This window comes from Oncorhynchus tshawytscha, linkage group LG20 (assembly GCF_018296145.1).
Source record: "Oncorhynchus tshawytscha isolate Ot180627B linkage group LG20, Otsh_v2.0, whole genome shotgun sequence".
NCBI classification, from domain to species: Eukaryota; Metazoa; Chordata; class Actinopteri; order Salmoniformes; family Salmonidae; genus Oncorhynchus; species Oncorhynchus tshawytscha.
This window is the reverse complement of record NC_056448.1, coordinates 29,470,513-29,491,020: the sequence shown is the minus strand read 5'-3', so window position 1 is coordinate 29,491,020 and position 20,508 is coordinate 29,470,513. Positions and strand designations below refer to the sequence as shown.

Here is a 20,508-nt window from a genome sequence, read left to right as displayed (position 1 = left end):
ACACACAAAAACAAAAAACACAAACTAAAACAAAACCTGTTACAGTAACAGAAAAAATGTGAGTAGATTTCTGTCTCATTTGCATGAGAGGGGAGTGCAGCTCAGATGAGGTGTGTAGTCAAGCAATCAGCAATACACTGCCAATTAGGACGGGAAACAAACACACGAGAGAAGGAGTGGTGAGGGAGACTAGAGAGAGACTGGGAACAAACACATACAATGAAACAGACGCAGACTCACACACTGCCCTCAAGTTTATAGTGTGATTATACAGCCTGTCTCACTGAATATTACTGGCTCCTCTGACGAGATTAAACATTAGAGACAAATTGCTTAATGTGACCCTCAAAGAATTGTGTGTGAATGTGTGTGTGTGATTCATTATATTAGTCTAGACAGTTGTAGTAGAATATACAACAGTATAACTATAGCTAGACAACAGAGAGTATATATAGTAGAACAGAGATAGACTGTAATATTCTCTGATCTGGCAGCAGACAGGGATGTCTGAAAGCCCTGGCCTCTCTAAAAATACCAACGCGCTCCCAGACACAGACTGACTGTGAATAACACACGCATTCATGCTTGGATGCACACAAACACACAAGCATGTGCAAAGACACACATGCAGACACACACAGACACATGCATGCTTGGGCACATACAAACACACACATAAGAATGTGTACTCTCACACCTGCACGCACACACAAAAGAGTGAACGTTCCTCCCTCCTAATTTATCTGGTTCATACTCTGCTCTCTTCCTCAGGCCAGTGGTGTCCTGGTTTGACTAAGCTGTTTAGTAAAACCACTCTGAAAGACAATACATCATGCTTATGACACCAGCTCATTGCCACAGACAGATATCAATATCACTAATCCGGAAAAACAACTAATATCTCTTCTGTTTTGCTAGTCTCCACTGGGCCATTTTACTGTGTTATGAATGTTGCTCACAAATGACCAGTCGCTTTCTTAATGAGTTAACCGCCTCTGCCCTAACTCATTATGAAAGCGACTGGTTATTTGTGATTAACATTTAATATCAGCATCAAAGTAGACATCATGCTAACCTACAAATCCCTGCAAGGTCCTGCACTTCATCTCTAAATGATACCTTTGCTAACAGGTACTGGATCAATTTAAAACTTGCACAAGACAGTTGACAGAACTGTCAAATTTTAAAAAATGTAGCCAATTTATTTGTTACTAAATTTAGCTAACATTACATAACTAATCCAGAGAGTCTTACATTTGCTTCAATATGTCAGTCTCGCCCAGATCGTCATGGCATTTGTAGGTCTTTATGATAGCCACATTAGCAGCAAATTAGCATGGCATTATTCATTTTTAAATACAGGCGAATATATTGATAAAAGTCATTGTCCTAGAGAGAATTACATGATTATCAAAACTTCATGCCAGGGTAAGCCTACACAAAACACAGTGCTTATTTTAAGTGTTTCTAAAATCCCCTATGGGATAAATGAATGGTGGAAAAACTAATTGGAACCATTTCCCTGTTTGACCACTAGGTTTTATGGGTATTATGACTCATACTGTGGTACTCTATTAGAGCAGCAGGTAGGGATTGATGAGCAGCATGAAAACAAAATCTGTATGAGTGTGTTTGGGGAGGGATGTTGAGTCACTCAGTGGAAAAAAATTATTCAACAGAAGACAATAATGAAGCAAATATCCTCCATCCATCACCTCCAAAACTCCCTGCTGGGATAAACAACTAACTCACATACACGCTAACATTTGCGTCTCCACAGGCTTTCTAGTGTATAGGACACAGAGTGTTTTCTCTCAAAGGGTAGAATACCGAATCTCCTCTGCTAGCGTATGTGTGTGCGGGGGGTGAGGGTTGAGTGGACATCATTTACTCAACGGAATACAATAATCAAGCAAATATCCATCATCTCTCACAACTCCCTTCTGGGATAAACATCATTTTTCTTCCTCTCCTCTCCTCCCTCCCCTCTCCCTTTTCTCCTCTCCTTCCCTCTCTATCCTCCTCGGATGAGTTGGACCGAAGAGTGAAGGAAAAGCAGCCAACAAGTGCTCAGCATGTGTGAACTCCTTCAAGACGATTGGAAAAGCATTCCAGGTAAATACCTCATGAAGCCGGTTAAGAGTGTGCAAAGCTATCAAGGCAAAGGGTGGCAACTTTTTTGGTTGCTACATGATTCCATATGTGTAATTTTATAGTTTTGATGACTTCACTATTATTTTACAATTTAGAAAACTGTAAAAATAAAGAAAAACCCTTGAATGAGTAGGTATGCCCAAACTTCTGACTGGTACTATATGTCACAATACATGTTAACAATATGTGTTAACATACACTACATGTACAAGAGTATGTGGACACCTGCTTGTCAAACATCATGGACAAGAATATAGAGTTGGTTCCCCATTTGCTGCTATAATAGCCTCCAATCTTCTGGGAAGGCTTTCCACTAGATGCTGGAACATTGCAGCGGGGATTTGCTTCCATTTAGCCACAAGACCATTAGTGAGGTTGGGCACTGGTGTTGGGAGATTAAGGCCTGGCTCATAGTCAGTGTTCCAATTTATCCCAAAGGTGTTTGATGGGGTTGACAAACCATTTCTGCATGGACCTAACTTTGTGCATGGGGCATTTTAATGCAGAAACAAGAAAAGGGCCTTCCCCAAACTGTTGCCACAAAGTTGGAAGCACAGAATTGTCTAGAATGTCATTGTAAACTGCAGCGTTAAGATTTCCCTTCACTGGAACTAAAGGGCCTAGCCAGAACCATGAAGAACAGCCAAAGGCCAATATTCCTCCTCCAACCAGCTTTACAGTTGGCACTATGTATTGGGGTAGGTAGCATTCTCCTGGCATCCGTCAAACCCAGATTTGTCTGTCGGACTGCCAGATGGTGAAGCATGACATCATACCAGATAAAAAAAATTCACTGCTCCAGAGTACAATGGCGGCGAGCTTTACACCACTCCAGCCAATGCTTGGCATTAAGGATGGTGATCTTAGGCTTGTGTGTGGCTGCTCGGCCATGGAAATCCATTTCATGAAGCTCTCGACGAAGTTATTGTGCTAACGTTGCTTCCAGATGCAATATTGGAACTCGTTAATGAGTGTTGCAACCAAGGACAGATGATTTTTACACGCTACGGCTTCCGCACCTGGCGGTCTCGTTCTGTGAGCTTGTGTGGCCTACCACTTTGCGGCTGAGCTGTTGTTGCTCCTAAACCTTTCCACTTCACAATAACAGCACTTACATTTAACTGGGGCAGCTCTAGCAGGGCATACATTTGACGAACTGACTTGTTGGAAAGGTGGCATCCTATGACAGTGTCACGTTAAAAGTCACTGAGCTCTTCTACTGCCATTGTACTGCCAATGTTTCCTATGGAGATTGCATGGCTGGGTGCTCCATTTTATACACCTGTCAAAGGCTGACAGGCAAAGGCAAATCCACTCCTTTGAAGGGGTGTCCACATGCTTTTTTATATATAGTGTATATGTAATAGAAGCATTATTTCAGTGATACTTGTAATCATGGTAATAAAACATTAGAACAAACACAAAACACTAAACTTAATCCTATTCATTTTATTTGTTTCTCTCATTGCTTCTTAATTCAGGCATTTTACAGTTGTAAGCCGTTCCCACTTGTCCTTTTGTTGCACCCGGGAAGCGCTTAATGACAGCATTTGTAGGGGGAAAGCAACAACTAGAAGATAAAGAGCACATAGAACAGTTAGGTGTTGGGGTCGTAAATCAAAAATATATATAATAAATGAAAAAACCTTTATGTGAAAAGCTAATCAGATTCTGTTGAATGAGACATCATTGACCATTAATGCCCTATTTGCAATATTCAATTAAGAGAACCCCATAACAGGGTTGACGTCAATTTCTATTCAACAAATTGAAGATGTTAAAGGGAGTTACCTTTTTTACACCATAGTCAGTCAGATGGTTCCCTACCCTGAAAGTAGTCCATGGGCCAGGAAAAACTGTAATCTATGGTTCAGAGTTGTTTAAATAGCCACTAATTGCCCCGTAACCCATAGTTTTTTTCTTAGCCATCTGACTTTAAAAGGTGTAAAAAAGTGACCCATCCCTTTAACAGCTTCAATTTGTTGAATAGAAATTGACCTCATTGAGGTATCAGGGAAAGCTGTGTGCTTGGTGTGCAAAGAGAGCATCACTGTCTTGAAAGACTACAACACTTCCAGAAGAAGCATGCAGAGAAGAATAGGAATATGTCTTCTGAGCAGAGGGCAAGTGCATCAAAAGAGTTGCTTTCTCAGCTGCAAAAGCAGTGGGAGAATTCATTAAAAAAATGTTTAATTGACTATGCAGCAAAACTTTGCCCCGACAAGAAAGAGCTGTTGGAAAATGTTTGTCTGTCAAGACGAACAGTGACACGGTCTGTGTAGTAAATGTTTGTCTGTTCCCTATTAGATGACCAGCGGGAGAAGTATACATCGGTGCTGCATTCTTTGAACAGCGAGTTCTCGTTGTGTTGAGGATTTCAAAGTGTTGGAAAATGACATGCTGTTGGTTTCCTCTCCTTTTACCTTCAATGTGGATAACGCTCCCACTGACCTGCAACTTGAGCTTATCGATCGTCAGTCTGATGCAGTGATTGGAGAACTATTCAAAACAATGTCACTGACGAGGTTCTATGCATCTCTCAATGAACAAAACTTTCCAAAGATTATAAGATGTTTGTACTGTTTGTGTCAACCTATGTATGTGAACAGACATTTTCAGTGATGAAATATAACATGTCAAGGCACAGTGTCACGCCCTGACCTTAGAGATCCTTTTTATGTCTCTATTTTGGTTTGGTCAGGGCGTGAGTTGGGGTGAGCATTCTATGATTTTGTGTTCGGTTTTCTATTTCTGTGTTTGGCCGGGTGTGGTTCTCAATCAGAGGCAGCTGTCTATCGTTGTCTCTGATTGAGAACCATACTTAGGTAGCCTTTTCCACCTGTGTCTTGTGGGTAGTTGTTTTTTGTTTTGTGTCTGTACCAGACAGAACTGTTTCGGTTTTGTTTGTTCTCTTTGTTGTTTTGTTAATAAAAGTATGAACACGTACCATGCTGCGCTTTGGTCCTCTCCTTCCAACACAGATCATCTCTTACTGACTCTCACCTATCCTGCGCATGGTGACGTCAGAAACTATACCTGACTTCACTGCTTTAGTCAATGCCCATCAGACACTTCACTCCTCACACTGATTGAGTAGTTTAAATATAATGCTGAGCTCTCTTTTTCTTGTGTTTTTGTGCATACTCGTCAACAAGAGTTCTGTCCGTGGTGCTGAACGCACAGTGTACTTTTCCCTCCGTGTAGTTCATTGATGTTTAATAATGAAAATACCTACCAAAAGGAGAACATGGATGTGGTTCATTTCTTTGCATGTTAAAAAAGTAAAATAAAGTAGCATATCTGGACATGATTTACAGTAGATATATCTGTCAACATAGTCCTACACATGTATGATTCTGGCCCGTGATGAAAAAAATCTATTCTAATGTGGCCCTCCATGGAAAATAATTGTCCAGGCCTGGTCTATACAATCTCTGTACATACCTCGCAGGTTGCTTTTCAGCAACATGTCAACATCAAAAGCACCCAACAGCGCTCTTGCCATCAGTGGAACTGTTGGCCTGGTTGCATGGCCGCCCTCCAGATGTTCTTTGGAACCATAACATTTGAGCCTGGAAAACAATCATTCCGCCAGATGCTGTGAAAGACTAGAAAGTACTTTAAGTACAGTAACATACATCCTCTGTATTTAAAATAGACATGCTATCTAATACTGTGAATTGACTTGTACTACCAAATAAACCTTCTCAATATTTATCTTAAACTCCGATGATATAAAAGTTAACAATAATGTACTGTTTTAATGAAAATAAATGCACATAAGGAGGCCTGTTTTAACCTTTAGCTAAATAAACCATAAACCAATGCAGTCATCTCAAAACTGAGCAAGCTAACGGTAGCCACTAAGCTAATAGCAACCCTATAGACTTGACAGGCTAGCGTTAGCGCATTTAGCTTAGTATTAGCATATCATTTTTCTACAAAATACAACTGTAATATAGAACACTTGGATGGGGACATACAGTGCCTAAAACCACAGTATTACCTCAGATGAGCTATAAATCAATTTACACATTTAAACTTTATACATAAACGGTAAGTATCACTCAGACAACCATTTAGACTAACATTTTCTATAGATCATGTGCTTGTGTACACCACATACATTACCTGTTTAACAGAAGAAAGAAAAAGGAGACAGGAGGAAAAACAGTTGGAGTTGTCACAGCCATCTTTCTTCGAGCGTTGTTGAGGGGAGGGGAGATGTTCATACCGCGCCTCCTGATGGTGGCAATATGCATAAATGATTCCCAATGTAAATCCTTGGAGGATTCAGTCCAGAATAATAGTGGATTACAACCATACTGCAATCATTGATTACAACAATAATATATAAACCATGTTTTAAATACAATGTGATGCCATAACCTTATGGGCAGCCACGACTAGAGTGTATGAAAATAAACAGGTTTCTGTGCGTTTTCAAAACTTGTACATAAACAAATGATAAACCTACAATAGTTGCCTATGCCATCTCAATCTAATCTCAAAATGAGAAGGCAAGTATCATCTAACCAAAAGGTTGCTGGTTCAAATCCCCAAGACAATTTAGTAAAATATATGTCAATGTTTACTCGACTATTGCACATGTTATTTCCTCAAGTTTCTAACTGTATTTATATTATCAAACACAATAATAACTTCAATTTTTTAAATGAAATTCATTACATATTTACACTTTTGTTAATCCCTTTGAGGCCTTGTCCTCCTTCAGCATTGACATAACTATCCTCAGATCCTTCCTCTTTTTTTTGCAGCCACATTTCTTCACAACGTAACCTTTTAGAAAATAAAGACAAGCACAACCAAAGACAGGCACAAGAGACAACCAATTATAAGCCCTTATTAATCATCTGCTAACAGAGGTCACATAAGACAACACAGAAAAAACATTTGATAAATAATGAGGATGACTACATTCGGGATTGTCAAAAACAGTAGATAACAACAATCAACTACTTGATGTTTTGCCTTCTTCTGCGGTCACGAAAAGCCAGTGTAGTCTGGTTGTAGTGTTGTGACTACTAATATCAAGTAGTAAAAACTGTACCTGATTACTATTAAGAGAGACCGTTTAAGAAAAATAATATTAACTATAAATAATTAGGTGGGTGCTTATATTTGTCCTATTTCATGTACAAGTGTGTATTATGCCGCGCCTGTGTAGTAAAGTTGTAATGTTTTGACTACTTATTTACTTCCATCTACCAACATCAAACAGCAAAAACCTCTACTGGAAAGACTACAAAACTCTAGTTGAGTAGTGCATAAACTACACATTCATAACACAATCCCTATGAGTCTCTACATAGTCACTACTGCACGAATAGGTTTTGTGTAGTAATACAGTAGTACCTTAGGTAGACCGAAATAGGTAGACCGAAATACAGTCTCAAATGACACCCTATTCCCATGCAAAATACTACTTTCTGCTTGAGCCTTACTCCCCATACAGTACACCACTTTTCACTTGAGGCATATTCCCCATATAATGCGCTACCTTTTACTATATGGGGCAAGAGGCCATGTGTACTTCCTGGTGCTTCTTGCTACTTCCTGTACTTTCACTATGATGTAACCCTTCTAATACTTCTTTATGTTAATTCAGCATTGTCTCTAGTGGCCCTCTTACTGGAAAACACAATTGTACAGATGATGTAGTACATACAGGGTTGAGGCAGAGCAAGATCAGGGGAGTCAACTGTGTGTGTGCGTGTGTAGCTAGGGTTAGGTTTAGGGTAAAGGTTAGGTTTTTGGGTTAAGGTTAGGGTTAAGCTAAGTGTTAGGGGTTAGGGAAAATAGGATTTTGAATGGGACTGAATGATGTGTACCCACAGGGTCAGTTATACAAGACTGTGTGTGTGTATGTGTGTGTGTCACATTCATAGCATATTTGTCCTGATTGAGTTTGACTGTCTTTCACATCTGATCACTCATCACGCTGACTCTGCATAAGAGACCATTCTTTATCTTAAAACATACACACACATATATTTACATAATTCAGCAGACTGAGGACAGGCTGCTCAAGATCAAACCAAATATTTGTCAACAACCTAACCCCCTCTCTGACACAGACACACAACCTCCGCAGCACTTTTAATCTAGCCCCTCTAATCAGAGATGATTCAGACCTGTGCCAAGTGAGGTGTAGTCGGTAAGGTAAGAAATGTAATTTAAGCTAACATGATTCCCTATTATACATGACAGACAATCATATCCGTTTAATAGAATAGTACCCACTAGAACAGGCTCCAAGTGAGTTTACGCTCTAGTCAATCAGTCTGGCGTTTTCTGTATTGACCTTAGTGATCACTGTTTTACAGCCTGTGTTCATAATGGCTGCTCAGTGAAAGGACCTGTCCTGATTTGTCATAGCCTTCCTCCATGACCTGGCCTCTGTAAATTGGTATTGAATCAGCTTGATCCGCTCTGTCGAAGATGCTTGGACCTTCTTTTTTTATATTTTCAGTGGTATTGTTAACAATCACGCCTCCATAAATAAAATGAGAATTGAAAACATGTTGAGCCCCTGGTTCGACCGTGATCTGGCAGAGTTACTCCACCTCAAGAATTTCATTTCGCGAAAGGCTCGACACACGCATACTCAGGCTGACTGGCTCTTGTTCAGGCAAATGAGAAATAAGTGCACTCAGGCTCTCCGGAAGGCCAAAGTTAATTACTTTAAGGAGCAGTTCTCCCTCTGTGGGTCTAACCCCAAGAAGTTCTACAAAATGGTTAAAGATCTGGAGAATAAACCATCCTTCTCACAGCTGCCCATATCCCTTAATGTTGATGATGTGGTTGTTACTGACAATCACCAAGTCAGGATTCCTATTTGACACAGCCATGCCTTCTTGCCCATCCCATCCTCATCTTCCAACCCTTCTAATGCAACTAGCCCGATGCTCCTCGTTTTTTCTCCCCTGCCCCGCTACAAAGTTTCTCCCAGCAGGCGGTCACTGAGTACGAGGTCTTAATAACCTCTTTTGGGATAGGGGGCAGCATTTTCACTTTTGGATAAATAGCATGCCCGATTTCAACTTCCTGCTACTTATGCCAAGAATATAAGATATGCATATTATTAGTAGATTTGGATAGAAAACACGCTGAAGTTTCTAAAACTGTTTGAATCATGTCTGTGAGTATAACATAACTAATGTAGCAGGCAAAACCCCGAGGACTAACCATTCAGCAAATTGGAAGCCGTTGACATTTTGATATATATGGACGGAATTAATCAAACAAAAGGACCATTTGTGATGTTTATGGGACATATTGGAGTGCCAACAAAAGCAGCTCGTCAAAGGTAAGGTATGTTTCATATTTTATTTCTGCATCTTGTGTAGCGCCTGCAGGGTTGAAATATGCTTCTTTGTTTACTGTTGTGCTATCATCAGATAATAGCTTCTTATGCTTTCGCCGAAAAGCCTTTTTGAAATCTGACATGTTGGCTGGATTCACAACGAGTGTAGCTTTAATTTGCTGTCTTGCATGTGTGATTTAATGAAAGTTTGAGTTTTACAGTATTTTATTTGAATCTGGCGCTCTGCATTTTCCCTGGCAATTGGCCAAGTGGGACATTTGCATCCCCTTATCCCAGAGAGGAGCTCCTTAAACTTGACCCCAATAAAACATCTGGGTCAGATGGTTTAGACTGTTTCTTCTTTAAGGTTGCTGCCCCTATCATCACCAAGTCAAACGCTGACCTTTTTAATCTACCTCTTCTTTCTGGGGAGGTTCCCATTGCTTGGAAGGCAGCCACGGTCCTTTATTTAAAAGGGGGAGATGAAGCTAATCCGAACTGTTGTAGGCCAATTTCTATTTTGTCCTGTTTATCAAGAGTGTTGGAAAAACTTGTCAATAATCAAATGATTGGCTTTGATGTCTATAGTATTCTCTCTGGTACGCAATCTGGTTTCAACTCAGGTTATGGATGTGTCACTGCAACATTAAAAGATCCTCAATGATGTCACCATTGCCCTTGATTCTAAGCAATGTTGTGCTGCTATTAAAGATCCCATTACAATATCATAATTTGTCAATTCCTATTATGACAACCTTTACAGCTCTCAATTTCAGGAAGATGGATGTGAAAGCTACATTTGCCACATTCAGAATTATGTCCCTGTAATTGAGGATGATTTCCAATCAGTTTGCGATTCACCTGTGTCAATTGAAGAAATTAGAGAGTCTCTGAATCCAATGAAAAAAGGGAAATCACCTGGACCTGATGGCCTGTCAGTTGAATTCTATAAACAGTTTTGGGAGTTACTAGAAGACCCGATTTTCAATATGTTTCAAGATTGCATTAAAAATGGGGAAATGGTCTCCACTATGAAACAGAGCCTTATTTCATTGATTCCAAAGCCCTTCTCTCATTGACAATTGGAGACCAATTACTTTATCAAATGTTGATTACAAATTGATTGCTCTGGTTTATGCCAAAAGATTAAAGGAAGGAATAGATACCATTATAATTGAGACTCAAACAGGATTTATGAAGGGCCGTCACATAAACTCTAACATCCGTTTAGTCCTGGACCTTATAGATTATTCAGTTGCAATTGACTCAGATGCGGTTGTCCTATTTTTGGAATTCTGTAAAGCCTTTGACACAATTGAACATGAATTTCTCTTTAGGTCCCTTAAACTTTTTGGATTTGGTGAAATTTTTATTAAAGTAATTTGCATGTTTTACAAAGATATAAATAGTTCTGTGCTACTAAACCTTAATATTTCCAAAAGATTCAGTATCAACAGAAGTGTATGACAGAGATGCCCAATTTCGCCATTTTTATTTATTTTGGTTGTGGAACTTCTATCTCTAGATATTCTGAATAATGCAAATTTGTATGGCTTAACCATTTTCAACAAAGGATTCAAAATTTCCCAACTGGCTGATGATACTACTCTTTTCTTAAGAGACACAGACCAAGTCTTTGGGCCCATGCCCTTAATGCAATAACTGCATTTTCTATTGCATCAGGATTAATGCTGAATGTTTCTAAATGTGAAATATTATGTTTATTTGACTCTGATGATAAAGAAGTAGAACATATTCCTGTAAAGGACTGTGTTAAATATTTAGGAATACATCTGTCAAAAAAACACTTAAACAACATTTGAATTTCTCTCCTAAAATTAAGAGAATTAAAAATATATTTAATAATTGGCTACAAAGAGACCTTTCTATACTTGGGAGAGTACTTCTGTCCAAGGCAGAGGGACTGTCTCATTTTGTGTACCCCTCATTATCCTTGTGTGTAAATCTTGTAAAGAGATCAATAAGAACTTTGACTTCATCTGAAAAAATAAGTCTCAAACTAAAAAAAAAATATATGTCCTTTCTAACAAAAGAGCTGAAGGCGGTCTAGAAGTGTTGGATTCATTCCAGGTGACCACCTCGTGAAGCTGGTTGAGAGAATGCCAAGAGTGTGCAAAAGCTGTCATCAAGGCAAAGGGTTGCAAAAAATATATTTTGATTTGTTTAACACTTTGGTTACTACATGATTCCATGTGTTATTTCATAGTTTTGATGTCTTCACTATTATTCTACAATGTAGAAAATAGTACAAATAAAGATAAACCCTTGAATGAGTAGGTGTGTCCACACTTTTGACTGGTATTGTATGCAGCCCTAAAAGTTGTGCAAGGCTGATTGAATCATTTTGAAAAATATTCTCAGCTGCAATTGTTGTCAAAGGTGCTTTCACCAAGTATGACCTATTACCTCCAAGTATTACCTCTGGGCTGTGAAGACATACACAATCAATACCACAATATCTTAATATATTTATCTTTTGAAGATTTATAATTTTTCTTTCACTTTGAAAATGTAGAGTAGGTTGTGTTCATCAGTAGGAAAACAATCTTTTTAAAATACACTTTTTAGGCAGCAAAATGTGGAGACTGCTCAAGGGGAGTGTGTAGACTTTCACTAGCGACTATTAATTGTTTTTGATCTTATGCTAAAAAATACGTAAATGGTCAGATTTATTGCAACCGTTACTGAGAAGGCTGTTCCAGTTAACATGATGTAGGTAGTCTCGAACAACAGTACTCTCCTCACTTCTCTAACAGGCATTCTGAACGTACGTTGTGGGTAAACCTACCTATGTCACACTCTGACCATTATTTGAGTTGTTTGTTTCTATGTTTTGTTTGGTCAGGGTGTGATATGAGTGGGCATTCTATGTTGCATGTCTAGTTAGTCTGTTTCTATGTGTTTTGGCCTGATATGGTTCTCAATCAGTGGCAGGTGTTTGTCGTTGTCTCTAATTGGGAACCATATTTAGGTAGCCTGTTTTGTATTGTGGTTCGTGGGTTATTGTCTATGTGATGTTGCATGTTTGCACTCAGTTTTGATAGCGGTCACGGTCGTTTGATATTTTGTTTGTTTAGTGTACTTCGTGTTTGTTTTCATCATTAAAAGGATGTATTCACATCACGCTGTGCTTTGGTCTCCTAACTACGACGTTCGTGACAGAATAACCCACCAACAATGGACCAAGCAGCGTGGTAACGGCCAGCAGCAGCAGCGGCAAAGAACGCAGGACTCCTGGACATGGGAGGAGATTCTGGACGGCGAAGGACCCTGGGCACAGCCAGGGGAATATCGCCGCCCCAAAGCAGAGCTGGAGGCAGCGAAAGCAAAGAGGCGCCGGTATGAGGAGGTAGCACGGCAGCGTGACTGGAAGCCCGAGAGGCATCCCCAAAAATGTATTGGGGGGAGGCACACGGGGAGTGTGGTGAAGCCAGGTAGGAGACCTGCGCCAACTTCCCGTGCTTACCGGAGAGAGAGAGAGAGAGGGACCGGGCAGGCACCGTGTTATGCAGTGGAGCGCACAGTCTCCCCAGTGCCCCCAGTGCGTGTGCATAGCCCGGTGCGGTATATTCCAGCTCCTCGTATCGGCCGGGCTAGAGTGGGCATCGAGCCAGGTGCCATGAAGCCGGCTTTACGCATCTGGTCTCCAGTGGGTCTCCTCGGGCCGGCGTACATGGCATGGCACCAGCCTTACGCATGGTGTTCGCCAGCACAGCCCAGTGCGGGCTATTCCACTTCGCCGCACTGGCCTGGCTACCGGGAGCATTCAACCAGGTAAGGTTGGGCAGGCTCGGTGCTCAAGAGCTCCAGTGCGCCTGCATGGTCCGGTCTATCCAGTGCCACCTCCACGCACCAGCCCTTCGGTGGCAGCCCCTCGCACCAGGCTGTCTCTCTCTCATCCCTACAGGTGCTCCCGTTAGCCAGGAGCCGCCAGAGCCATCAGCCAGCCAAGAGCCGCCTGTCACCCTGGCGATGCTGGAATCTCCCTCCTGTCCGGAGCTGCCGCTCCTCAGTCCAGAGGCACCTTTCCATCCAGTGGCGCTCTCTACGATGATCTTCAGTCCGGGGCCCGCTGCGAGGTTCCCCGCTCCAGAGGTGCCACCTAAGTGGGCCAAGACTGAGGTAGAGCGGGGTCCACGTCCCGCACCTGAGCCGCCGTGAAAAAAGCCCACCCGGACCCTCCCCTTTTGATTAGGTTTTTTGCGGCTGGAGTCCGCACCTTTTGTGTGGGGGGGGGGCAGTGTTACGCCCTGACCTGAGTATTCTTTGTTTTCTTTATATATTTTGGTTAGGTCAGGGTGTGACATGGGTGATGGATGTGTTTTTGTACTGTCTAGGTTTTTTTTGTAGGTTTATGGGGTTGTTTACCATCTAGGTGTTTGTATGTCTATGGTTGCCTAGATTGGTTCTCAATTAGAGGCAGCTGTTTATCGTTGTCTCTGATTGGGAACCATATTTAGGCAGCCATCCTCTTTGGGTATTTTGTGGGTTATTGTCTGATGTTACATGGTCACGTTCGTCTGGTTATTTTGTTTGTTTAGTGTACTTCGTGTTCGTCTTTCATTAAAAATATGTATTCGCATCACGCTGCGCTTTGGTCTCCTCACTACGACGATTGGGACACTATTGTTCACCTAATACCTTTTTTGCACTATTGATTAGAGCCTTAAGTAAGCATTTCACTGTAAGGTTGTATTCGGCGCACGTGACAAACTTTGATTTGATGCTAGTGCAGTCCGCCACAGGATGTTTTTGTGCTGGTCGAGGGCAGTCACGTCAGGAGTGAACCAAGGGCAATATCTGTTCTTAGTTCTACATTTTTTTTTGAAAGGGGCATGCTTATTTAAGATGGTGAGGAAATTACTTTTAAAGAATGACCAGGCATCCTCGACTGACGGGATGAGGTAAATATCCTTCCAGGATACCCGGGCCCGGTCGATTAGAAAGGCCTGCTCGCAGAAGTGTTTTAGGGAGCATTTGACAGTGATGATGAGGTGGTTTGACCGCGTACCCATAGCGGATGCAGGCAATGAGGCAGTGATCGCTGAGATCCTGATTGAAAACAGAGGTGTATTTGGAGGGCAAGTTGGTCAGGATGATTATCTATGAGGGTGCCCATGTTAATGGATTTAGGGTTGTACCTGGTGGGTTCCTTGATAATTTGTGTGAGATTGAGGGCATCTAGCTTATATTGTAGGCCTGCCAGGGTGTTAAGCATATCCCAGTTTAGGTCACCTAACAGAACGAACTCTAAAAAGAGAAGGGGGGGCAATCAATTCACATATGCTGTCCAGGGCACAGCTGGGAGCTGAGGGGGGTCAAAAACAACTGCTTCTATTCCCAAGCCATAAGACTGCTAAATAGCTACACGGACTGAGTTGACCTAAATATCCAAAAAAAAATGTTTTTGCACACTCGCAGGGCCCTACACACTGTCACTCCAACACAACATTTGCTCACACACATAATATGCATATACATTTATACTGACTCTACATACCCACTCACATAGAGACATATGCTGCTGCTACTCTGTATCATATCCTGATGACAAGTCACCTTAGCCCAATGCATATCTACCTATATGCAGTTGAAGTCAGAAGTTTACATACACCTTAGTCAAATACATTTCAACTCAGTTTTTCACAATTCCTGACATTTAATCCTAGTAAACATTCCCTGTCTTTGGTCAGTTAGGATCACCACTTCATTTGAAGAATGTGAAATGTCAGAATAATAGAGTGATTTCAGTTTCTTTCTTCACATTCCCAGTGGGTCAGAAGTTTACATACACTCAATTAGAATTTGGTAGCATTGCCTTTAAATTTATCTTGGGTCGGTCAAACGTGTCGGGTAGCCTTCCACAAGCTTCCCACAATAAGTTGGGTGAATTTTGACCCATTCCTCCTGACAGAGCTGGTGTAACTGAGTCAGGTGTGTAGGCCTCCTTGCTCGCACACGCCTTTTCAGTTCTGCCCACAAATGTCCTATAGGATCGAGGTTAGGGCTTTGTGATGGCCACTCCAATACCTTGACTTTGTTGTCCTTAAGCCATTTTGCAACAACTTTGGAAGTACGTTTCGGGTCATTGTCCATTGTGAAGACCCATTTGCGACCAAGCTTTAACTTCGGGACTGCCTTGAGATGCTGCTTCAATTTATCCACATAATTTACATTCCTCATGATGCCATCTATTTTGTGAAGTGCACCAGTCCCTACTGCAGCAATGTACCCCCACAACATGATACACTGTGCTTCACGGTTGAGATGGTGTTCTTCAGCTTGCAAGCATCCCCCTTTTTCCTCCAAACATAATGGTCAATAAGGCCAAACAGTTCTAATTTTGTTTCAGCAGACCAGAGGACATTTCTCCAAAAAGTGTCCCCATGTGCAGTAGCAAACCATAGTCTAGCTTTTATTAATGGCGGTTTTGGAGCAGTGGCTTCTTCCTTGCTGAGCGGTCTTTCAGGTTCTGTCGATATAGGACTTGTTTTACTGTGGATATAGATACTTTTGTACCTGCTTCCTCCAGCATCTTCACACGGTCCTTTGCTACTGTTCTGGAACTGATTTGCACTTTCAGCACTAAAGTACGTTCATCTCTAGGAGAAAGAACGCATCCCCTTCCTGAGCGGTATGACAGCTGCGTGGATCCATGGTGTTTATACTTGCATACTATTGTTCGTGCAGATTGTGGTACCTTCAGGCATTTGGAAATTACTCCCAAGGATGAACCAGACTTGTGGAGGTCTACAATGTTTTTTCTGAGGTCTTGGCTGATTTCATTTGATTTTTCCATGATGTCAAGCAAAGAGGCACTGAGTTTGAAGGTAGGCCTTGAAATGCATCCACAGGTACACCTCCAATTGACTCAAATGATGTCAATTAGCCATGACATCATTTTCTGAAATTTTCCAAGCTGTTTAAAGGCAGTCAGCTTAGTGTATGCACATTTCTGACCCACTGGAATTGTGATACAGTGAATTATAAGTTAAATATTCTGTGTGTAAACAATTGTTGGAAAAATGACTTGTGTCATGCACAAAGTAGATGTCCTAACCAACTTGCCAAAACTATAGTTTGTTAACAAGACATTTGGGGAGTGGTTGAAAAACGAGTTAATGACTCCAACCTAAGTGTATGTAAACTTCCGACTTCAACTGTAAATGAGACTTTACACCTTTACACCCCAAATGGGACCATATAAACACCAAAATTGTGTTGAGTTTGACTCCATAGGAGTTGAATGAACTATTGAGATTATATTGTGAGAGTAAACATTACTCCAAATAATTAACTGTAGAATACTGAAAACTGCATCGAGTTAAAAAAGTAACAAATATTGTTAATTAACACTGACAGAGTGAAACGCAATGACGCAGAGTTAAATATCAACACTAAATTGAGCATGTTCAACTGTGAAAAAAATAACTGTTGCCAGAGTACGTTTTACCCTTCTTAGACTGGCACCAAATGTTATCTGTGGCAAAATATTCTACAATTAGAGTCAAATGTACTCTGTCATTTTGACTCTGTAAAGCCTGTAGCTCTATCTATATATACCAGGACATCTATACCAGGCAGTGTCAGAGGAAGGCCCTAAAAATGGTCAAAGACTCTAGGCACTAAAGTCATCGACTGTTCTCTCTGTTACTGCACGGCAAGCTGTACCAATGCACCAATTCTGGAACCAACAGGACCCTGAACAGCTTCTACCCCTAAGCCATAAAACTGCTAAATGGTTAGTCCGGGTAGCTATTTGGTTAACTATTAAACTATCTGCATTGATCCTTTTTGGACTTACTTTTTTTGACTCATCACAAACGCTGCTGCTACCATTTGTTATCTGTCACTTTATTCATAGTTATATGTACATATCTACCTCAATTGCCTCGTACCTCTGCACATGGACTCCGTACTGGTACCCTGTGTATATAGCCAAGTTATCATTACTCTTTTTGTATTTATTATTATTATTATTATCACGTGTTTTACTTTTAATTCTTTCTCCATTTTCTTTCTCTCTGCATTGTTGGGAAGGACCCGTAAGTAAGCATTTCACTGTCAGTCTACACCTGTTGTTCACGAAGCAGGTGACAAATAACACGTGATTTTATTTGATTTAAAGCCTTTTGCACTCCAGGACCAGGTCTAGAACTAAAGTAGCTCTAACTAAAGCCTTTTGCACTCCAGGACCAGGTCTAGAACTAAAGTAGCTCTAACTAAAGCCTTTTGCACTCCAGGACCAGGGGTTTAAACAGTAACAGGGAGAGTAGCACAACTGCTGCAGCCCCATCTAACCGTGTGTGTGTGTGTGTGTGTGTGTGCGCAGGGCAGTTCTCTAATCCCCTCTAAGATGCTGTTAATGTCTTTGGCGCTCCACTCCACAGTTAATTTACAGAGTATTAAGGCCGGGCCACAGGTAAAATGGAAGTGTCTGTGTGTGTGCATGTGCGTGTGTGTGTGTGTGTGTGTGTGTGTGTGTGGGTGTGTGTGACACACATTATGTCAGATTCTAAAGAGCATTAAGTCAAAACTGCAGGTGAAATGATAGAGCAGGCTATTGTGGTCTGTCTGACTCGATGACTAATGGCATAAACACACACACACACACACACACACAGAGAGAAACACAAAGACACACACAAACTGTGATTTCCACTGCAGTTATTCCCTCCATATTCAGCATCCTATTCTGTGGTTTTAGCTGCTGTGTTATTGCGTAACACTTCATTATGTGTGTTGTTGGCCTGCTCTGGGAAATGTGTTGCTTTTACACTGTACATGTTACAATAAACTGTCATTTGTTTCACTGAAAATGTGCCGTCTTCAACACTGTACATGTTATAACACACGCGCACACACACATGCACGCACGGCGGCACACACAGAGTTACAGGATGTATGGTATTGATCCTTTCTCAGGAGTAACCTGGGTACACAGCACGCCTGGAACACTCGGGCGTCTACCAATCAGAGCCAGGCGTTATCTACACTGATAAGAGCAGAACCCATTTAAAGTCACAGCAGAGTGATACACCGCACACACACACACAAGTACACACAAACACTTGTTAAATTTCCTTAAAAATACCAACTATACATATACATTTATTGGTTGTTTGGTTGGTTGATTTCCGGTCCTACCAAGGCCCATGAACTGAGGTGAGACAGCCACTCCTGGAGGACAAAATGCTGGATAATAATTGAAAATAATTCTGTGTCTCTGCCTTAGAGCCTTTACCAGAGTTCCGCTGACAGACAAACCTGTCCTGAATCTTTATTTGATATCAAATTTAGCTACAATCATATAGGCCAGGGGTTCGCAATCTTTCCCCAAACTTTTTCACATGAGACCCCCCTTCCAGCATTGGGGAACATCCCCTTCCCCCTGCATGTGAGGGCCACATCTATTTCTATGGGTACAAGCATGACTGTTCATGACACAAACTGTTCACATCCCTCTTGTTGGTGGAGCAAATTTTTCAGGTTTAAAGCTTCTTTCCTGCAATTCTACACATTTTGTCATGGGGTGCAAAGACAATTTTACTGTTTTAAAGCACATTTTCCTGAAATTCTATACATTTTACCATGTCTAATGTGTATTCATGTTATATTTGAGTGACAAAAAAATTACAACAATATCTATGGTCTTAAAAAAAAAAAAAAACATTAGCTGACATGGGCTAGTTGATCTGGACAGTTCTGACAAGTTATAAATAGCGCTAAGGTATGAAATTACTAACATGACAAGAGGAACTGATGATGCACTACCCAATTTTGAAACGGCACCTTGTGCATTCTACTATTACAACTTTCAAGAGTAAGTTTAAAGCCAGACTGGGTTCCTTTTTTGACCCCCTGCCAACCCCTCGCCCTAGGGGGCATGCCCCAGAGTTTTGGAACCACTGATATAGGCTACAATAGCTTAGGCCTTCTGTAGCCTACCTAAATGCTCGTAGGCTAACTACACCACCTAAGGTTAAATTACAAACTTTTTAAATTCCTTAAACTGACAACAATCGAGAACTAAACAGATTACACTGAACAAGCATTTGGCTAGACTCGCATTACCATCTGCTAACAATGTGTATGTGACCAATACAATTTGATTTGCAAACAATTACCAATGATTTTCAAACTGTCAAATGGCTTCACAACAGAAAGGAGGGAAAGGAGAAAGAGCCGCACAGAGCCCCCCTCTCGCTATGTCTCTCTCTCTCTCTCTCTCTCTCTCTCCCCCCCTCTCACACACACACACACACACACACACACACACACAATCACATCGGTAGCCGGTAATTCATTAGCGTTTGGTCATCGGTAAACCAGAATATCCACGTTTTACTGGAGTCAATAGGGTTCCCTCGCGCTGAAACATATCTTTAACCCACACTGACTGATTGACAGCGTCTAAAAAAACACAATATTTCAAGACGACAACAACTAGAATATTGAATAAACGGTAGCTCTATTCCCTCACTTTTTTAATACGCGTCAAAGCAGAGGGACAATATCGGAGCACCAGAGCTAGACAACAAACATCTTGAAGAATGAAGTAAAATGTCCGAGTGAGAGTGAGCGGAAATTTACCTTATGTTTATCTGTAAATGCTCAGCCAGTCACCTGCTGTATGTAGCCACGCGGACAGAACAGATGCGCGCTCTCTCATGTGAGATGTGTTGGTGCGTCTCTCTGCCGCCTCTGGGCTGTTCTGTGTGGAGGGACTCACAGCGCGGAAACACAGCTTTATAACGAGAGGGGCATGGGGAACGAGGGGGAGGGTCGACATCTTATCTTGGGGAGAAGCAAGAGAGGAGGAGAGACAGTCGACGGCGCGTCTTATCTTGAGAGAGAGAGAGAGAGAGAGATGAGGAGAGAGAGAGAGAGAGAGAGAGAGAGAGAGAGAGAGAGACGGAGAGTCTTATCTTGAGAGAGAGAGAGAGAGAGAGAGAGAGAGAGAGAGAGAGAGAGAGAGAGGGGCGGGGGGACGTCATTTGCGTAAT

The 20,508-nt window shown here is 41.4% G+C and overlaps 1 protein-coding gene across 5 annotated transcripts in view; it reads right to left on the bottom strand.

The window, feature by feature from the left end:
* The window catches only part of LOC112220251 (neuropeptide Y receptor type 1-like), a 44,390-nt gene extending 24,122 nt beyond the window's left edge, over positions 1 to 20,268 (bottom strand). Inside the window, exons 1-5 of one of the 5 annotated variants that reach the window (XR_006079459.1) lie at positions 20,096 to 20,268; positions 6,852 to 6,954; positions 6,286 to 6,396; positions 5,599 to 5,726; positions 3,599 to 3,724 (exon numbers count right to left, since the gene is read on the bottom strand). The gene's annotated coding sequence lies outside the window, so the exon portion shown is untranslated. Of the gene's footprint in view, positions 1 to 3,598; positions 3,725 to 5,598; positions 5,727 to 6,285; positions 6,397 to 6,843; positions 6,955 to 20,095 lie in introns of those variants that run through there. The other 4 variants (XM_042302459.1, XM_042302458.1, XM_042302460.1 and 1 more) reach the window with 4 other exon arrangements.
* Between the last annotated feature and the right edge of the window lie 240 nt (positions 20,269 to 20,508).